The 17,310-nt window shown below is 44.8% G+C and overlaps 1 protein-coding gene across 3 annotated transcripts in view; it reads left to right on the forward strand.

The window, feature by feature from the left end:
* Positions 1 to 330: 330 nt before the first annotated feature.
* The window catches only part of CNOT2 (CCR4-NOT transcription complex subunit 2), an 85,658-nt gene continuing 68,678 nt past the window's right edge, over positions 331 to 17,310 (forward strand). Inside the window, exon 1 of one of the 3 annotated variants that reach the window (XM_032193712.1) lies at positions 331 to 402. The gene's annotated coding sequence lies outside the window, so the exon portion shown is untranslated. Of the gene's footprint in view, positions 403 to 1,373; positions 1,420 to 17,310 lie in introns of those variants that run through there. The other 2 variants (XM_032193703.1, XM_032193721.1) reach the window with 2 other exon arrangements.

Raw genomic sequence — 17,310 nt, forward strand, 5'->3', positions numbered from 1 at the left:
TGTTGGTGCCAAAATCACACACTTTCCCACAATTTCGGTGCCCGGGAGGGCAGCCCCAAACCCAGCCCCCCTCAGCCCGAGCCCCGCTGCGGCGGCGGCCCCGCGGCCTAGGCGCCCCGCGGGCGGCGGGATCGCGGCGCTGCTTCCTCCCCCTCCTCCTCCTCCTCCTCCTCCTCCTCTTCCTCCTCCTCCTCCTCCTCCTCGCCGTCCCCCCGGGGCCCATCCGAGCGCTGTCGCCGCCTCTCCCCGCCCCTCAGCGCCGCTGCCAGGCCGAGCGGTGGCGGTGGCGGCGGCGGCCGGGTCACGGCGGCGGGCGGGTCAGAGGGTAAAGGTTGCTCCCCCAGCATCCTCCGTGCTGGATACTCAGCCATCTTGGATCCGCGGGACAAGAAAATTCATGCGGTGAGTCCGGACCCGGCCGCCCCCGCCCCGGCCCCCGCCGCCCGCCGCCGCCCGCCCGAGCCGCGCTGAGGGAGGCCCGGGCGGCGGCGCTGCCCGCAGCGGAGCCCCCCCGGGGCCCCGGGGCCGCGTCCCGGCGGCTTCCCGTTTGCTTTTGTCTCCGAGGGGAGCGGGGGAAGGAGGAGGAGGAGGAGGAGGAGGAAGGGAGGGGGGGGGGACGCGCGGCCACCGAGACGCGGCCCCGGCCCCGCCGCGGCCCGGCCCGGCCCGGCCCCGCCGCCCTCCCCCCGCCGGGCGCCGCTGCGGGGCCGAGGCCTGGGCCCCGCGGCCTCCGCTCCGCCGCCGCGGCCCGGCCGGGACGGCCCCGTCCCGCTGCCCCCCGCCGCCCCCCGCCGCCCCCGGCCTCCTCCCGGTCCCCTCCCGGTCCCCCTTCGGCCTCCCCCAGCCTCCGGGCCCCGCTCCCGGGCGGCGCCGGGGCGGCCTCGCGGCCTGCTCCGCCAGGCCCCGGGTGAGCCGGGGATAGCGCCGGCTCCTTGCCTCCCCCCCCGCTCCTCAACCGACCCGGTTTATTTCTTTATTTTATCGTATTTTTATTTATTTTTTTTTTTTTTGACGAGCGCCTGGTCCGCTCTCCTCCTGGCGGCGGTTGAGGCGCTGTGTAAACAGGTCCCGGCGTTCCCCAGCCCGTGCCTGTGGAGCAAACTTGGAGCCGGCCTGGGGCAGGGACGGGACAGGCCCGGGGGGATGAGGGGGACAGGGGGGGACAGGGGGGCACCGCCACGCTGGGCCGAGATGTGGCCGTCACCCTGCAGCTGCTGTGCCCCTGACGGGAGCGAGGGTTTCCCTGCAGACACCACAGGCTCTGTTGTCAGTGTTGTTGTTGCTGTTGCCTTCTTGTTTTGTTTTTTTCCCTCCAATTTCCCTCAGTGCAGCTGCAGGTAACTTTGTTTTGGAGGTTTTGTAATCCGAGCGAAAGGAAACGCACTCGTGTTAGATGCACGTTGGCAGCTCCTGCTTGTCGTAAGTCTGCTTTATCAGACAAGAACTCATCTCCAACTTTGCACTGTTTTATCCCCAGGGGAAGACACAAACTTTTTTTTTTTTTTTTTTAATGTCTCGTTCGTGTATGTGCATGCACGTACGCGTGCGTGTGCGACTCGAGTGTGTGGAGGAAACATTCCTGCCTGCCTGCACGGCAGTAACATCTGGTGCTGGTGGCTGCCTGCTCCCCTCGCTCCTCAGCTGGGGGAAGGGAGTTGAGGATGATCAAACCTGCTGTCACCTCGCTTAGCAGAAATCCTTACGGTTCTGGAAACTTGGATTTGTTTCAGGCTGTCGAAACTTGTGAAGACCTGCAAAAGCCAACTAATTGTTTGGGTTTGCATTAAAAAGGCGTCTTTGCTTGGATCTAGAAGATTTGTCAGGTGAATGTTGTTGTACTTTGAGTCCTCTTATAATGGCGTTTTAATACAACATAACTCGCAAGAGCCAGTTGCGTGATACTGAAGACTAGGGATGTGTTCAGTGCCTTTTTTTCTCCCCCCTTGCTATTGTTTACGTTGAGAATTCAGCTGGCTTAAAAAACTTCAAGGTGTCAGCTGCTTCTGATCTTAGGAAGGGATTTGAATACTTGATATCATGAGCTGACTGACTTGACTTGCAAGTGTATTTCCGTTTCACTTTCAGGAAGCTGTTGATAAAGCTAAGAGTGTAGTAGGAGATAAACCTTGTCTACACAGTTCTTTTAGCAACGTAATACTGTTGTCAGAGTAGTCACTGTTGCCTATTTGTGTGTCAGTTCTGCCAGCAAACGAAAGCAAAAGCCCTAAGAACTGAAACAACTCCGCTGTTAACACTTGCAATTTAAAAAAAAAAAAAAAAAAAAGAATTGAATTATCTTTAAAAGATCCTAATTCTTTCTAACCTAAGAGAAGTGGTATTCACTGTGAAAAATGGGACAGAAAGACATGTCCTGAAGTTTGATGCTACAAACTGGTCCCATAACTAGGTGTTTGCACCTGGTCCTTACCTTGTCCCCACAATGAAAAAGTTGTGCATGGTGCATGCCTGTCGTGGAGTGGCAGCTCTCATCAAGGATTTCCGCTGTAGTGGTTGTACTTCTAAAGGTATTTCTGTCAAGGCAGAACTTAGCTCTGGAATTAGAAACTTTATTGCATTTTTAGAACTCGTTGTGTGCTTTTTTTTTTTTGTTTGTATAAAAAAAATCTGTTTGTCTGTTCTGTAGACACTGCAAGATTTGTAGCCTCGCTGTAGTTTTAAACCAGCCGCTTACCATAACTTTATTTACTCAAAAGTGGCTTGCACCTCCCTGTTTTTAGAGACTCCAGAAGTGAATATAACCTAAAATCCCAGCAGTTTAGTTAAGAGGCGTTTCTTGCACCTCACTTTCTGACTTGGTCTGGAAACTTATGATAAATGTTGACTTGCTTGCTTTCTTCTGAGGCAGTATAGAAAGTACAGTTGAGCTTCCCAGTGCAGCATTTTGTTCTGAAGTAAGTAGATTCTGCTATTTAACTTTTCTTTTTTTTTTTTTTTTGGATTATCTCTTCGTGTAAAGCTATAGCAGCGTGGTTGAATACAGGTTTGAAGCCCACTTCAAAAAAAAGTAAATAAAAATCTCAAATTTGTGGCAGAATGCTTGCCATATTTGTTGTCTATTTCTAAATGTTAGCTTAGATAGGAGCTGTGTGCCAGTTTATATAGAAGGTCAGGACCATATTACATCAAAACAGTATTTTTGCCACAAATTTAAGGGATTGCTCTCTAAATTATAGTTTTTCTTTTATTGTTATTAATGCAATTTATACGCAAATTACAGTAGTCCTTGACAAAAGCCAAGAAATTCAAGTCAGGTTAACTTTGCCTCATCTGGGTTTTTGAGCTACAAGTAAATAATTTTTTTTTTTTTTTGAAAAAATATGTAAACATTTTTCTACGCAACAGAAAGCTTTTTTTTTTTTTTCTTGAAACTTATCCTGATGTCTCAGCCTGTACTGAGTAACTCAAAACAACCTGCTTCAGTTGGTGTTTCTGGAATAGAGCTGACCTTTTTTTTTTTTTCATTTTTCATGTGTTTTAGCACCTACATTCAGTGTTTGTGTGTTGTCTTGCTCTCCTGACCCGGGTTCCTGTAAAAACATATGAACAACTGAAAGTTTGTGGGTAGTCTCATTGACTTAAAAGCACCGCTCACGTGTTGACAGTTAACTTCTTGCATTAAGAGCTTTAAGACCAAGTCTGCTTGTGTTGAACATCAGAACAGCACAGGAAGGGTTGTGTCAAATGACGTTATTGCACTGCAGCGTGTTTCAAGTTGCCCTTAAGGAATTATTTTGTTTTTAGAGATGTTTGTATACAACATAGACATTTCTGAGCTAACCAGTAAGAGATTTTACATAGGAGGTAAAATCTTTGTGTGCTTTTATTATCAGCAAGATTAAAGACTGTGCAATTTTCAGCTTGCTTTTAATTTCTCTTCTATCTTTCACTTACACTACTGTGCTGAAAACTGAGTACTTGCGTTGTGATAGTTTGTACGAGCTCAGCTGCTGGTCTGGTTCAGATCCCAAATCAAGATGGAAATGACCCTCGCCCAAAGAGGTTCCTGAGCTCCCCCTTTGCTGCCACCGCTTTGTTTTGAGGTAGCACTGGTTATCAGCAGGGTTACAGGAAAGTGGGCGGTATTTTTTCCTCTTGACTTGCTTTCACTGTCACCTGACTGCTCTTTTTACACTTCTGATGTGTTTAAAACGTGATCATAATTATTTTCAGAGACATCTTTCTCTTGGTGAGTTACAGTGCCAGGGTTGTAGGGCTGAAATTCATTAATAAGTAAACCATTATTTCCTCCTGGTTTCCTTTATGGGTGTGTGTGTGTCTTTTTTTTAAGCATCTTCTTGTGCCCCACATCACTCGTGATTCTTTTTGGTTGCAGCAAGCAGTTTAATGAACTTTTAAGGTGTTTTCAAGGCTCTACGTTCAAATTCTTTGTGCATTTGAAATCAGTGATGGGTGACTGTATACAGACGAGGTCATTACCTGTGAAAATGGATAGTTTATTAAAGATGAAAACTCGTGTAAAATTACAGGTATATTTGTGGGAGATAAAACGGGAACTCCTACTTGGTGTTATTCCCGCTGAGCAGACAGTACTGCAAGGGTTGAGCATGAGCATAAGAGTCAGAGGATGCTTCCTCTTCGGTCCACTGAAGTGGTGTGTGACTGGTAAGTCATTGAACCAGTTTATAGCCACGTTCCAGTCTGTAGTCTTGGGATAATACTTTCCCATGTTCTGCTTGCTTGGTGCTAGGACCCGGCTGGTTCTATACCATACTCGGTCGGTGGCAGTGGTATTGCTCGTCATTCCATGTTTCAGAATCTGATGTCCATCACCTTTTCGTTCATTACAATCTGTATACACGTGTATTTGAAAACAACAGCAAGGAGTTTCCAGGCACCAAAAAGGAGCGGTATGGCTAATTACATGCAAACAACCACAGCAGTTTCAAATTATAAACTCTTAAGGTTTAGTTTTGTAGGCAACTTCTCGGCAAAGTTCTTCCGTCTGTGTCCCTGTAACACGGGTAATGATAATATAATATCAGCATACGTTATCTTCTCTAAGGATTGCATGAAGATGGGAATCTTCATACCAAACAGTTCAAAATAACGCTGCTGGTGGTGGACTGTGCACTTGTCATACAGTCTGTAGGACTATGACCTTTTTCTTTGTGTCACAGTAGAATAGCATTTTCCCCTTTTCAGCTTATTAAAACCTTGCATTGTTTGAGGCGCTGATTACTCTTTATTTTTAGTGCATTTCTATGTTCTAATTGTGAAAACTATTTTTGCAAAGCAAGTGTTGTTGGGGAAGTAGAATGATGGGGAGAAGATACACCAGGCTTCCTTCCGATGCCCTGGTGTGTAGGGGGCTGATTTGGGTACATGCTTGGTGTCTTTCACCATTCACACTGGGGAAATTTCATTCATCAGTGCTGCAATTTGTGGGAAAGCACTCGTTGCATATAAATATATTAAAAATGCATAAAGGAGGAAAATAGCTGTGAAACAGCATATTTTATGTAGTGACTAAGTAGGTTAAAAAAAGTATGTAGAAGAGGGTCTTCTCTCATCTGGAGAGCACGTACTGTGCTTGTTAGTGTGGAGAACAGGAAATCTGTAAGGTTTTCAGAAAGAAATCTAAACTGAGCACAGCACCAATACGTGAAAGATAGAAAAAGAGCAATTCTGAACATTAGGAGGGTCTTGTAATATTGTGTCCACCTGTAAAGCTGTTCGCAGTAAAAACAACAACAGGCCATATATATAAATAAGTAACTTGATTAATTTCTTGGAATACCAGTGCTGTTCTTGATGCCTTCGACACGTTGAAAAAGTACAGCACACAGCAAAGTCTCATCATAAAGTCGAAAGGCATCTTGTACTGCAGTCTGAATTTGTTGGCTTATGTGGATACACGTTTCTAGTAAGTGTGTTCCTCGAGATCAAATTGATTAAGATCAGCATTATACACAAGAATAGGTTGGTGTCTCTTTTTGTTTCATGGTGGAAGTTGAAGCAATCCTGTTCAATTGGGATATGGAGTTTTTGGTGTTGTTTTAAGGAAACTTTCTGGCACTTTCAGAACGGTGTGTTTTGGGCAATAAATATTTCTGCCCCACCCCCCAGTTTAAGGAAGCTTGGTTATATAAAACATATATATTATGGGACATCTGGGAGGAAGCAAGAAGTATTCCGAATTTTTTGGAAGGATAAAATGTAATTTTAAAGAGATTGGTGTTCTTCTGAGCTCTCTGTGTCTCAGGTACGTGTATATTGTGACTAGCAGCAGCATACACTTGATGGCGAGTAGTATTTTCCATAACAGTTTAATTAGGAATCTGCAAAATGTTGATATTAGCCACGATCCTAATCTCTTCATTTTTTTTCTTCGAAAGACATACAGCTAGTTTAAGTGCCATTTTTTTTTATGAATCTGGAAGTTGTTTTAGGGTCCTAAGCATAGATTCAATTCCAGCCATCCCTTTTTTAAACAAGCGTGCTGCTAAACCGAATTTGTTTTGATATCAACAGCTCGATAAGTCTTGAAAACTGGGATGCCCAGTGTGGGCCTCGTTGGCAAACAGGAGTGAGTCACCGAGAGGAGTCATCCTTAACTCTGCCTTCCTAGCAGCACGCCTCTCCTCCAGCCTGCCGCGCTGCTGGACTTCTCGGGGCCGGGGCATACCTGCGTCTGCCGAGTCTGGTTTTGAAAACAAAACCTTTTTGTGAGGTGTTTTTTCCAACTGGGTAGACGAAGCGTAGTCTGCAGGCCGTGCTATTAATGTGCTTAGCAAAGAGCCTGGAGGGGAATAGCGTAGGCTGCGAGGGAAGAAACAGTGGTAGTAAAATCTGTTGGTAGTGGGATGCGCTTAATGGGTTGTTTCATGTCTGTCTGCAGGAACTAGGGGAAGCAGTGTTCAGGTAGGGTTGGTCTGAAGAACAGTGTGATACATGACCGTGAAGTTAGGTGGAAATTTATTTATTAATTGGGTAAAAATGAGAGGAAAATTGATCATCAGAGATGGTGAGGAAAGAGCAAAGTTTCATCTGGGGAGGTGCACGCTGGGTTCGTTCTGCAGTGCTACTGCAGGTCACACTGCAGCTCGAAAACAAAAAAAGGCAAACATTTAATCTTGGGTTCAGTTTCTCAGGAAATGTGATTTATGAGATGATTTGGTTTGTCTGGCCCTCCCACTCACCAGCGTGTCTATGTGTGTGTACAAACATATACGGAAAGTTCATATAGTTAACTTCTAGCTCAGAAGTTAAGCATTTAACTTGCACTTTATACATATAAAGTATATATGTGGAAACAGAAATTGGAAGGAAGAATTAAATCTCAAATTATGGTCCACCAAGCCTCATAAAATCGTGACGAGGTAGAGGAAGCGTGTCCAAATTACTGCACCCACCGGGAAGAGATGCTCAGAGCTGGAGCGTGTGTCCTGCGGGATGGCAGCTGCCAGGCAGCCCTCAGCACACACAGACTTCCACGGGGTCTGTGCCACAGCTCTCCTTTCCCTGGGGCAGGAGAGAGAGTCATGAAGAGACATGGAAAAGAGGGAAGTTTGGGGTCATCACCGTGCAGAAGTATTAGGCAACAAAAGAAGAAAGCGGTAGGAAACCAGTTGTTGTCAGTTCTGTGGCTCCTAGAAAAGAACGCATTTGTGTTTATGAGGAGTGGTGTTTTTGCAGTGAACCCGAATTGACTTTCGTAGTCTCTGATTGTTGGGTATTTATTTGGGGGATTGGCGGGAGAGAGCTCTAATCTGAATCTGATCTGAGCCGAGCAGTTGTCCTTTGTGCACGCTGATGGGACTGTCCGCGACTCGGCACCAGCTTCGAGTGCAGTACTTGATTTTGTAATGTGCTTCTAAAAATAAGCGCGTGGTCTTATGTAACGCCTCTTGCATTGTTAGCACCTAGAGGTGCCATCCCCGCTGGTGTGGAGCGGGATACAATTGCATCCTGCCTCGCGTCTGAGTGTGGGTATTGACAGCTGAACTGGTTTCCCTGTCAATGGCTGTGGCCAAACAGCGTTTTTGCTTGTGTTTTAGGATTATCAAATACCTTCTTTGCGCAGTGAGGTGAGCTACTCCTCTCCGTTTGCATGATTTTACGGCGTTATTTTGGCAGATCTGGGAGACCCAACAGTTTGACAGAGCTGTAATAGTTCTTCAGACACTTGTTTCTATCATTTGAAGAAGCACAGAGCCTTCCTGCTCACAGGTGCACGCTCTTCATAAGTTACACTTTCTGGGAGACTTCTCACATCATCTGTCTGCAGCCTAAGTGTAATAGTTAGGAAAACATGTGGATGCTGCAGGTGTGAAAAGATGTTCATCATATTAATGCAGCTTTGATGGCAAACTTAAAAAATATGCTCCGAAATAATCCTCACTTTTCCAGTATTTTAGGTGACAATCAGGTGATACCTTCTCTCAGCTGTTTTATGCCTCTTGCTACAGTCGTAGCGATTGTCTGAGCTCTTCAATGTGCCTTTCCTCCTGCTTTTTGCACTGCTGCCCTGTTGGCAACTAAACTTGAATTCAGGCTGCAAATAACGCCTTGTTAAATTAAGGGATGGAGTGCATTACGTCCTGCTGGTCGGGTGGCATCTGTACGGAGCAGACTTGTCATACGTGGATAATTTAAGGGACGGGAATTGGATTTATCAAGAATTATAGCTTCAGCAGAGTAACTTGGTCCTCATATTTCACCGCTTCTTGAAGTAGGTGCTATATTTTTATGCTGAGGGCACAACTGAAGCTTCAGAGTAGAGGATCAAAAGTTGTGAGACTGAAAACACAAGGCCAGAACAGGGAGGTGTTTATTATTTGTTCTGGTATTGTCCTTATACAAATTAATTTTCTGTGGTGTTGTTTAGAGACATCCCAGGCGCTTCATTTCATAAGGTCCCTTTCCTTCCCCGAGGGATCCTGTGGCTCGATGAGGGGCAGATTCAGGGGGATCTGAGGGCTGAAGGAATACACACGTGTAAATTAAGCACACACGGTTTCTTCAGCAGCTCCCAGTTTTAAGAATAAATGAGGTATTGTATATGATTTTGGTGATTTCCTAGCAGCGTCTAGATCAGTGATCCAGAATTTGGGGGCTGGGGAAATGCCGTCAGCCATCAGACTTCCTTGTGAAGCACAGATGGCATCGGGAAAGACCAAGAATAAAAAATAAAAATCTGCCATGCGTGGTGTGATTTGTCATTACACCAGTAGCCCACGCTTCACTACGAGGGTTGCCCCTGGTGACTTATGGCCAAGCTTTGTCCTTCGTGAGGCCAAACACCGTATTTATGTATTGGGGTGGGTAGGCACGGGCCACTTCTGCATGGATAGGCCTGGCTTCTACCTTGTCCTCGGGTTGTTTGGTGGGAGAGGGGAGGTGACAGCCTGCTGATGGAGTAAAACCATCAGATGTTGTGTCAGGTGACTGCAGTGGCTGCCATGTAAAATTGCGACGTGCAGAATGGACAAATTGGCTCCTCACTGAAAAACGCGGGGCTGAAATGAGCTCACATCCATCTGATGCTGCCCATAAAACTGTGTGGCTGTGTTTTGATCCTTACGAGGTATGGGTGTTTTGGTGGTGAACGTGTTTTCTGTGAAAACTTTGTCACTAATAGCTGTAGTGACACCTTAAAATATCTATCACCGTTCGTGCTGGGAAGGAGGAACCGTGAGAGTGGCAGCTTTCACTTGGAAGGCAAGCCTCTGAAATGGGTGCACATTACAGGCATTCAAAAACAATGCAGTTGTTAATGGTAAGCACGAATGCTGAAACAGAAAAAAGTGAATGGTGGTCTTGCCTAACCAGTTGCCCTCGTGCTTTGTAGTGTCAAACCCAGAAAACACCGAGCTCTGACTTGTTTAACCAAGCACAGATCCGTTCAGTGTTGTGTTTCATCTCTGAACGCAGCTACTGCTGCTCTGCCCGCGTTATTATGGTTCTGATTATTAGTACTTTCTTTTCTTCCTCTGAAGAACCACTCGGTGTCTTTCTCTGGTAAGTGACAGCCCAGCCCTGTCCTGGAGAAGATCACAGGCTGCGCTGAGGTGGGCTCGGGCAAGTCGCTGTCACTCGCTGCAGCCCTCCCCAGCTCCTCCTCGTGTTAGCACTCTGACCTCTGCGGCCACTGCAAAACCTGCAAAATAAAATTGGCAAAACTCAGCGCTACAAATGACTGAATTGCTAGAGCAAACGTGACCCTTGAGTAAAACTGAGACTTGTAGTGATACCTTGTAATTACACCTGGGTTACGAGGCCCTGATTTGAATTCCGGGTTGATGTATGGCATGGTAGAGGTAAAAAAAATCTGTGTAACGCTGCTGAAGTGCTCATAGCCATTACATATTCACTTTGTAATGTTTCCTTTACGTTTCTTAAAGTAATATCAAATATGCTTTGAAATTTTAGCTATTAAAGGTTTGCATTTTTTTCCCCACTTAGAGCAAGAAGCTCTAAATTGCGTTGCTGTATAAATTGAGAGCGTGAGCTACGCTCCTTCAAGCGTGATGAGGGCATTCCAGGTGTTAGCATATGCATATGGGGCTGTGAACTTAATTTGTGTCTGAAGACAGGGTTTTGGATAAACATGAAAGACTTTGGCTAGCCTTTTTTTGTCTCCTGTGTTCTCAGAAAGCATCCTTTTTCTACCTTCTGTAGTCTTATGTGTGGTTGTTTTTTTTAATATTTGTTTTTTCCATCCCTGTAAATTTCTTGCCTTTTCATCTCTTTTCTCTCTTTCTTTGCTTCCACTGTCCTTAACTGTAATTTAAGATCAGAAAGCAAAGTTTTGGATTATCCCCATTGTTCTTCCTGATGCTTAGTCTTTGTATTGCCATGTGGTAAGCTCGTCTCAGTTTCAACTCGTGAACTGGGAGGGATGTAGGTCAGCGTTTATATAAGCATTTAAACTTCTGTCACAAACAACTCTCTCCCTTAGTCGGTACATAAAACCCCACCTAAATGAATGTTAAAATTGCAGACTCAAGGCTCTCTGAACTTAAGAAATGCTCGAGTGAAGGTTTTCTTTCCCGTCTTGAGTCATGTTCCATCTGCATATCATTATTACACAGGTTTTTTGATCAAATGCTGCTTTTTCCCAAGGGACTTTGGCCTCATTTGTTGAACAAGATGCATGGCGCTCACTGCATAGACACTGAGTTTTTGAAATTCCTTCACTCAGGTCACGGTATCCAAAATCAGAAGTAAATTCAGGATTAGCATTTCCTTCCTGATTTTTTTTTTTTTTTTTTTTTCACTGTGGTTTCATAGAAGTGCTTTATAATAGGTTTTGGAAAAAGTTGTGTTTTCACGTTCCCTCACTGGTGTGACAGCCCCGCGTTACAAATAGAGGAACTGAGGTATCAGCTTACCGTGGGTGCTGCTTAATATTTCATAACAGAAATACCTTTCACTTAATTTGCAGTTGTGAAAGGTTAATGCTTCTGCACAGCCTCTTGAAATGTTTCGAGCAGAAAGCACTTAGGGACATCTGTGTGTGGCTCTCCAAATGTTATTTAAAAAAAAAAAAAAAAAAGGCCGAGTCTTAAGAGACGGGCATAAAATCAGTTTACACGTGTGACATTGAAACATCTTAGCCAGGCGTGTTTTCTCTCTGTGGTCCTCAGTAACTACAGGAGGGGAGAGGCACGTCCTGACAGTGGTCCCTGGCCGTCCACCAGGAGAAGGAGGAAGCCCAGGAGTGGTGGGCACGGCCCTGAGGCTGCTGGCGCTGCGGCGGCTGCATCCTCGGGGCTGCCCGCTGATAGCACCGCGCACGCCTGCCTCTGGCTCTCTGCAGTTTCTCTTTCTGTTCCTGTTCTGAACTCCTAATTCCGCTTTTGGTTTGCCCCTCGCCTGCGTCCTAGCTCTGCCCTTGATGGCATCCAAAAGGCTTTAAAGAGAATGAATCCAGCTCGGCCCTGGGATGAAGCACCCTTAGCTGTGGCCAGGCTGCCCTCTGTGCCGTGGCACAGAAATCCAATGCAAAGAAATGAAAGAGGGAGCATTTAAAATGGAAGCAGGGAGAGTGTGGAGTGTCAGTCCCATCACTTCTGAGTGTTTTTAAACGGGATATCTTAACCACATATAAAAATAAATCTGATCAGTTCAGTCTCAGAGATGGCTAAAGGACCAGTTTGAACATCTGAGGCCCTCACTTTCTGTAGGCAAAGCAAACAAATGTGGGGCCTTGCAAGCAAGGACTAAGACTGCCCAACAGAGTATTACTGCCCGTGCTGTCTGTAACAGTGCAATTGCTTTTAAAGGTAGTAAAACCAGATAAATCTGTACGTTTTCAGTGTCTTTTTCCAAAGCAGTGTATTTGAAGGCAACTTAAAGATGGTCCAGAATAAAGTGTGTTTCATATGCATTCAAGTTTTTGTGCAGTTCTCCAAATCTGAAATATGTGCGGAATATAAGAAGGGCTGTAGGAAACTCCTAGAAAATCTCTAGTCCCAAAGTGTTGGATAAACATCGAATTACCGGATTGTTTTGTATAGATGCTTTTTTCTGATTCCATTGCATGTGAAGATACTTGAGTTGTATGGGTAAGAGAGGGTTACGTAGGAGGAAGAAAGGTGATGCAATTGAAAGAGAAAGTGTGTGTTAGAGTAGGAGCGAGTGTTCTCAATAAGAGGAAAGTTTGGCTTTTATTGGGTGTGTTCACTTACACTAAAACTATCATGAAAATAATGAAGATATATGCTCAAGTAATAGGTGACTCATCTTCTATTTCTCTTCGTGTTTTATAAGCGAAGCAGTTAACGTCCAGACTTGACTATAAATCTGGTATCAGCTTAAGATCCAGATTTCTCCCACGTATCGTCCTCCACTTAATTTCATTGCTTGAGGTGAAATTTCTCTCTCTGGCTTTAGCTGGCCACAAGGTAGAAATCTGTGCCTCTGAAAGCCCAGTGAAAGAAAGGGAAGAACATCGTGAGCATCCTTGAAGATATGTGTGTACCAGGAGTGAGCGTGTGCTCTCGGGATGGATAAGATAACTGATCACAGTATGGGTGTCACTGCAACGCCTGCGTGGGTAACGCCGGTGTAAGTGGTGCTGAACCCGTTGTCTCCTCTCCAGACTGTTCTTATGGCAATATGAAGATGAAATCTGCCATGCAGATATGCTGCAGGTAACAAATAATCACTAGTCTTCGCTAGGACTTGCAGTGTGATGTTGTGAGTTGGTGGAGAGAAACTTTTCGCCCTTACGCCTCAACTTTCAGGTAGAGGGATTGTTTTCTTATGACGCGTGTCCTGCCCATAACCCAGGGCTTTGGTTAAAATCTCACCCTATAAATAGGCAGCAGCAGTGCTAGCCTTGTGCTAAGGCGTAACAGCCTGAATACATCTTGCATCACTACAGCAATTAGAGCATAATTTATTAACAATTGTGAAGCCTTCAAATCAAAAGGGGAAAAAAACAACAACCCCCGATGTATAGCCACTAGAAATCTTGTGGGATTCTGCATTTGTGAGCAGTGCCTCTGTGTGACTGTGCAAGTAGTGTTTATTGAGATTACAAATTAGCCTGTGGTTAGCATATTTTCCTGTAACGGATCAGTTCTGGATTCTTACTTTCTTCTTTTCACTCCGTCAGGCCTGTGTTGTGGTCGTCGTCCTCTGCAGCGAGGGGCCTGCCTCGAATTAGGGTTTGTTTACTGGCTGCTCCTACCTCAGGCGCAGCGCCTCGGGGATCTTTCCTCTTCAGCCTCCTTTGTCTCGGAAAACGATAGTCTCTAGTTTATAACATTGACTTAGATTCCTTAGGCTGAAAAGTGCAATAAAATTTTAATGTCTAACTTTATAACGATGCGGAGCAGTGTTAGTGCATACTTCTGTTAATTTTGCAGACACTTAATGTGTATTTCCCCCCCTGCAGATGCGTATATAAATCATTCCCAGTTTGGACTATAAATATTCAGAAGTTACAGTTTTGTGCTTACTTATAGAGAATCAGAACGGTGTAAATTGGCGTAGGTGTAAAATAAGCAGGATAAAAAGTTTGTGAGCTGTGTAATTTCTGTTCAGTAAATGATTCAGTGTACTCTAATGCACTTATCTTTATATCTATCATGAAAAATCCCTTACTGGGCCCGAATACCGATGGTGTTAAGTTAACTTAAGGTGCTGGTCTTGCTTATAAAAATTGCCTTAAAATATGAGGTAGAGTTCTCGTGGCTCTTCTGGGTCCTAGCAAAGGGCTAAATCAGCCTATGTTGCCACACAGCGAAAAAAAACAACTCATTTTTTTTCAGAAATCTATAATTGAAGTTTCATTTGTCTATATCAAGTCCTCTGTAGCATACTAAACAATCACAGAGCTGTGATGGTGTTAAATTTTGTCTTTCTGATGTCCACGTACGCCTTAAATGAGCTTTGAGATCCTACAACCATAGGAACGTGCTTGATACTGATAAAACCACTATAAACTTTTACTATGAAAACTTTTTTTTTTTTAAATAATTCCAGATCAATACAAAATCTAATAGTAGAGGTCTAATTTTCTGAGGAGAGGTAGATGTGGAAGTGGTTAAGGGGGCCTCCCCTAATGCAGCAGCTGCATATTAGTCCCATGTACATCGTGTTACTGACACATGTTAATCGTGATGCACTTCAAAGGAGTAAACTACTGAAACAATTCCTTTTGTTTACGCTTTTATCTTGGGCTGTTTGGTCATAATTTAGGAATACTTTATTCTGAAAAAAAGGTATAAGGAGTTTAATAGTATTTAATTGAAAACTTAAAGCATTGTTTTGTTTTGTTTTTTTTTTACACTGGAGCCATAGTAAATGACATTAAACGGTAACCATGCCAATTAGAAAAGATGATCTTTCATGCTTTATTGAAAACTTTCAACTTCATGTTTCATGTGGTTTTGAAGGTTCTTGATGGGCCTGTTCTCTTAAAAAGCAAAATTTCTTGTGTTAGGAATCAGCCTCCCTAGATTTCAGTTCAGTATTAAAACCTGTAGTTTCTCAGTATTGCGGAGGACACCTTTAATGTTTGCTTTTTATTTCTTTCCCATGTTAGAGAGAAGTCTAGAGACTTCTGGAGTACTTCCAATTTTTCAATTCTGCAGTGAGAATTGCACTTTTCTTCTTGATTTGCAAACATGAGTAATGGTAAAGACACTCTCCAAAACTGCTGTGATGCCATCAGATACATGTTACAAAACCAGGCAATGGTTTGACATGCAGACTTGTTCTGAGGGATAATGTACCACGAGATTGTGGCTATACTGAAGTTCTCTTACTGTGTTTTGCATTCTTGTTGACTTCAGTAGATAGTCCTCAAGTGAACTTTGTTACATGCTCTTCTTTAGAGAGTTGAAGTTTTTGTTTTTCTGAGAAATACCAAATCACACCGCAGCAGCCTGATGCTGTGCAGAGCAATGCCTGCGCTGCCGCTGGCTATCGCAGAGGGCTCTGAGCCTGACCTCAGGATCAGGGAGGTGAGTACAGGAGATGCAGAAATTAAAAGCATTGTATCCACTTAAACGGATCTCTAGTTGGTGGCCAGGTAGGAGGCTGACAGTGCTGTGTTTTATCTGTTCCAAATACACATTTGTTAAGCAAACACTGTTGTTGGGGGGGCTTAAAACTACTCGAGGCGCTTCCCAAGTGATGCCCTTGTTAGCCCCTGAGCTGGCACTGAGGTGGGCTCTGTCTGTTCCTTCAAAGGACCTTCCTTGGCCCCCTGCCTTCATGTCCAGAGACTCCCCTGCTGCTGCCAAGTCAGGGAATCTAGGATCAGCTGTTTCTCTCTTGTAGATAAAGTGCTTTGGGAGATGCCACTAAAGGATCAATACAGTAGGAGGGTGTCTCCCGAAATGCTCTTCAAGGATTTTTAAATACAAGTCATTAAACTGTTCTTTGTTTATATGATTTCAGTGATTTCTGACAGCTGCTCTTGCAGCTCGCCAGTCCATGGGCATAGAGAAATAAATTTTTGTCTTTTTTTTCTTGCCCCTCTCTGCACTGCCTGAGTATGCCTGTGAAAGGTGTTCTGCATAGGAAGCACAGGGTGTTAGGGAGATCTGGGGAAACAACAACAACTTGGGAATATAAAAAGACCTGAAGGTCTAAGATGACACAGGCTGTTCAGGAAAGCAGTATGCTTTTTTAATTTTCTGAAGCAGAAGACAGAAGCAGTTGGCACGAGGTGCCAGCTTCCCCCGAGGAAGACGTTGGGAAGAGCGACCCGAACCTACTGCACCTCACCTCTGCTGCCAGCCGCCCGAGCACTGTGCCAGCCTGGAAGGGAACAGCTTTGAAGCAGTCGTTTGAACAGATGATTTATGATCCTTGCTGCTGTAAAGCACTTTGCTCTTTTTTTTCCCTTCATTCATAAAAGCTTCCTGGCAAACAGCGGCCTGCCAGCACAGGTATGTGTATGGCAGGGAAGCGAGCCCATAAATGAGGAGATCCTGCCAGTCCCTGAGCTGGCTGCGCAGTTACTGGGAGAGCGAGGGGATAGGTTGGTTGGCAGAGCCTGCTCTGGAAAGCTGGAGAGTCATTTTTTCGCTGTTCCTTGCTCGACAAGCTTGCAAACCTTGCCTTAGGCTGTAACAATTATCTCTGATTTCCAGCAAGGCGGTTGAATTAAAGAGGACTGCTGCATCGGGGAAAGGCAGAAGCAAGTTTCTAAAGAGACCCTTCAGGTAGTTTGCTGGGCTCTTCACCAGCATAACCTCGTGGAGGAGGCTATTGCTGTTGCCGGTCCTTCTCAAGAAAATTTGATTGTGGAGGTCACAGATGGAATATTTCAGAGACAGAGCAAGATCCTGGGTCGCAAACTAATTTAAACGTGTCCCTGAAGTAAGATGTTGTGCATTGGGTTATGATGTGACTGATACTTCACTGAGGATCTGCCTGAAATTGCATGAGTTGAGGTGAAGTCCAAGACTTTTTGTATAGGATGCCTCCTTTCTGTATCTGCAGAAAGGATACTTCTGCACAACATTTCCAGAAGAACTTCTGCGTTTTTGTTCTCCTTTGGTGCCGATGTAAAGGTGAGCGCGATGCCATAAGCAAATGGGCAGAAGGAGCCTGGTGTTTTCCATGGCAGTATGAACTTTTTCAGAAGTCACTTGATAAGCAGCAAACTCAAAATAATGAAGTTCTGGTGGGATCGATCTGCCAAATGAGGTAGGGAGCAGAAACAAAGTCTGTCCTCTTGCATTGCTGTAGACTCGTCTCTTTTGTCCACTTTTGTTGTTTTCATCCTTATACCTGCCTTTCCCCAAATTAGCTGTCAGACGTTTTCCTAGCAGTCAGATACTTGCTCAGCTTCTGGGAGTC

The sequence above is a fragment of the Aythya fuligula genome, chromosome 1 (assembly GCF_009819795.1).
Source record: "Aythya fuligula isolate bAytFul2 chromosome 1, bAytFul2.pri, whole genome shotgun sequence".
In the NCBI taxonomy this organism is placed as follows: domain Eukaryota; kingdom Metazoa; phylum Chordata; class Aves; order Anseriformes; family Anatidae; genus Aythya; species Aythya fuligula.